Below are 3,993 nucleotides of genomic sequence, written 5' to 3'. Positions count from 1 at the left end.
ACACATCACCACTTGTGTATTTATTACCCACCCCTGGTTTTACTTTAAAAAAATCTGAGGTAAAAAACTCACCGAATACTCAATGTGTGCACGTGGCCTTACTGGCTGCCACACAATACAACATTTTCCTCTGAAAGTGATAACGTTCTGTCCATCTGTCACCTAACGTCTGAATCCACGGACTGGAGTCACGTGACTGATTGATAATTGGGACATATTATCCTTCGAGAGGTGGGAGTTTAAAGGTGTAATTAACACTCATTTCTTTATTTCATATAGATTCCTTTCTTCTGGCCACTATTAAAAAAACTGCTTAGGTGACAGTGAAATGTCAGATATTAATATAGTCTCTAGAAAATATGTAGCAGAGAGCAAGGAGTGAAAAGAAAGTTGCAACCTGAACCTTATCTTAGCTTCTAGAACTATAACAGAACTGACATGAAATCCTCTGCTGGCTCTGTACCAGTCTACACGGGAAAGCAGAAGATGTCAGAAAATTGTCCCAGCTCTAATGGCCGACATAAAGACCATAATATGGATAGTCATATAAAAATAATACTAACTGAAACTTAAAAAAACAGAGGAGACAATCCATTTAATGTTTTATTAATCCCTTTTCAATAAGATTCCTAACACTAACGTTGAAAGAAGAATGTTAACCGATATGATCACAGAGAGCTAACTAGTGGTAGTTTATTTATTTTAGCTCCTGCAATGTCATATGTTATTAAAGAAGGCCTAGATGAACATGGCTCTGCTGCAGGTCAACGTTGCTTGGAGACTGCTATGGTAAGTATATGACGAAGTAAAGTCAGCAAAGACGTAGAAAAAACGAAAAAATCTACAAGCGATTATTATTATTTTTTTAAACCAGAGTAACTAAAATAAAATTTGTAATGTAGTAACGTGATGTGGTTTACAGCATTTATGTAAATGTGTGTCTACCTACAGCACATATATAATAGGTGGGGGGCGTCTAAAGCAAACCCAGCCATCCATAGCCATTTTCCCAGACTTTTATTATAGAATGACTCTTTATATGGTATGTAATCAAAAAGATAATGAATAATTTCCTTTTTTATAGAGTAACGATGTAAAGGCTGCAGAGGGTGTGGTAGAATTTTTCTGCTCATGTATGAAATATAAGGTAAAAATTATTCTGATATGGCTATTTACTCATTAGAGTGACTTATTATACCTAATGTGATATATTTGCTTATTAGGGTTTGCTGGACAAAACAGAACTCATCAACGCAATAAAGGAATTTGAGGTAAGCAACATAGAATATTGTTAATATTCACTTTATTTCAATGATTAAGCCCATATCCTGCATAAAGCTTGGTGTTCTCAGTGCTCTTGTAATCGAGAACCCCATATTTTAGAAAATGGCACTTCTGTATCAAATACTGTAAAATATATTCAAAGGCTTCTTCAAAATGATAATAGTTTGCTAGCTGAAGATGCCTGCCACATATGCCCCATACAGTTCCGGCTGCAGTTACATGACACGTATACTCCATACAGTTCCAGATGCAGATGCCTGAAATACATGCCCCATACAGTTCTAGCTGCAGATGAGTGGCACATATGGTACATACAGTTCCAGGTGCAAGATGCCTGACATATATGCCCATACAGTTCTAGCTGCAGATGAGTGGCACATATGGTACATACAGTTCCAGGTGCAGATGCCTGACATATATGCCCCATACAGTTCTAGCTGCAGATGAGTGGCACATATGGTACATACAGTTCCAGGTGGAGATGCCTGACATATATGCCCCATACAGTTCCAGATGGAGATGCGTGGCACATATGCCCCATACAGTTCCAGATGCAGATGCCTGACATATATGCCCCATACAGTTCCAGATGGAGATGCGTGGCACATATGCCCATACAGTTCCACCAGCAGATGCATGGCACATATGCCCCATACAGTTCCAGATGCAGATGCCTGACATATATGCCCATACAGTTCTAGCTGCAGATGAGTGGCACATATGGTACATACAGTTCCAGATGCAGATGCCTGACATATATGCCCCATACAGTTCTAGCTGCAGATGAGTGGCACATATGGTACATACAGTTCCAGGTGCAGATGCCTGACATATATGCCCCATACAGTTCTAGCTGCAGATGAGTGACACATATGCCCCATACAGTTCCAGATGCAGATGAGTGATACATATGCCCCATACAGTTCTAGCTGCAGATAAGTGGCACATATGGTACATACAGTTCCAGGTGGAGATGCCTGACATATATGCCCCATACAGTTCCAGATGGAGATGCGTGGCACATAAGACCATACAGTTCCACCAGCAGATGCATGGCACATATGCCCCATACAGTTCCAGATGCAGATGCCTGACATATATGCCCCATACAGTTCCAGATGGAGATGCGTGGAACATATGCCCATACAGTTCCACCAGCAGATGCATGGCACATATGCCCCATACAGTTCCAGATGCAGATGCCTGACATATATGCCCATACAGTTCCAGATGCAGATGCCTGACATATATGCCCATACAGTTCCAGATGGAGATGCGTGGCACATATGCCCATACAGTTCCACCTGCAGATGCATGGCACATATGCCCCATACAGTTCTAGCTGCAGATACCTGCCACATATGCACCATACAGTTCTAGCTGCAGATACCTGCCACATATGCCCCTTACAGTTCCAGATGCAGATGAGTGATACATATGCCCCATACAGTTCCAGCTGCAGATGCAATCAATAAAATGGCTGAGCGACATGTTCTCATACAGTACCAGCCTCATATTGCTCCCTATAATGGCAGCGATTAATGCACACTTGTCATCCGCACATCACCTCATTACTATAAGATATGTGGATCTCATATAATTTACAACAAAACATTATAAATGTTGCTGTTACTTTTTGATAGCCGTAGTTTCCTTTCTTTCAATATTAATTATCTGGATCATCATATGCAGTAATGTTTTCCCTTCTGACCTAGGATGTTACTGATTGCAACATGTTTGGAGATCAAAATCGGGTAAGATTGTTTTCCTTCATTCTTATTTCTTTATATTTAAAGGGGTTGTAGCACAAGAAAAGTACATTATTTCTGCCACGTTACCAGTCGTGTAAGCTCATCATAAATCAAGTCAGTGACATATAAGCTCAGCAGCCGCTGGAGCTTCTATGTCTTTGGCTTCATTTTGGTGAGTCAGAGGACTGGAGATGAGGCAGAAGCACTTGCTCCTGTGATAAAACAGGCAGGGAAATGTGGAAATGTGGAAATACCTGAATAAGTAGCAGCTGCAAGCCCCTGCGGTTTCATTTGTATATTCATTTATCATAGACACTTATGCTTTCACCCCTGGACAGGAGCTGTGATATGTACTGTCCATGAACTGTAGCAGCTCTGCATGGTCAGACACGGCCATTACACAGTAGGGTAACATTTATAATATTATCTCAGCACAGGCACATTTTTTTTTATCACATCCAAGATCTATTAATTAAAATGTACTTTGATCGTGGGACAACCTGTTTATGTACTTCTACATGTCATTTGGAGAATATAATTTGATATATATAATTCAATAATTATTAAATCCATGTGTATGAAGCCCAATACAGTGACTGTTATCTTCTGTCCCCAGGAGAAAGTAGCTATGGATGAAAATGGGGCTCTTACAAAACAAATCATCATGATTAAAGAGTTGCTGGTAAAAAAACATATTTACATTGTACTATGTGAAACATTGCTCAATAATATGAAAGCATTGGACCCTTTTTAAGTTATGTCAGTGTAATGATTGCGTTTATGATAAATGGAAATGCAGCTTGGTACAGTCAGAGCTGGCATTTTTTTTTGCCTATTATTATTATTAATAGAGATAGGGAAAAAAAGAAAACTGCTTTGTTACTCAGCAAATTGATGGCCATCTGAATTCAATTTCGCTGAACTGTAAAAAGCTGGCATACAGTAACAAAAAGGACAA

At 39.6% G+C, this 3,993-nt stretch overlaps 1 long non-coding RNA gene across 1 annotated transcript; it reads left to right on the top strand.

Moving 5' to 3' along the window:
• The first annotated feature begins 1,228 nt into the window (after positions 1 to 1,228).
• On the top strand, positions 1,229 to 3,722 carry LOC142301378 (uncharacterized). Its single transcript, XR_012752787.1, has 3 exons — positions 1,229 to 1,271; positions 3,000 to 3,038; positions 3,652 to 3,722. It is a non-coding gene; the product is annotated as an uncharacterized LOC142301378 (long non-coding RNA).
• Positions 3,723 to 3,993: the final 271 nt, after the last annotated feature.

Source organism: Anomaloglossus baeobatrachus, chromosome 4, assembly GCF_048569485.1.
Source record: "Anomaloglossus baeobatrachus isolate aAnoBae1 chromosome 4, aAnoBae1.hap1, whole genome shotgun sequence".
NCBI lineage: Eukaryota > Metazoa > Chordata > Amphibia > Anura > Aromobatidae > Anomaloglossus > Anomaloglossus baeobatrachus.
The sequence above is the reverse complement of the archived record's forward strand: the minus strand, read 5'-3'. Positions and strand labels throughout refer to the sequence as shown.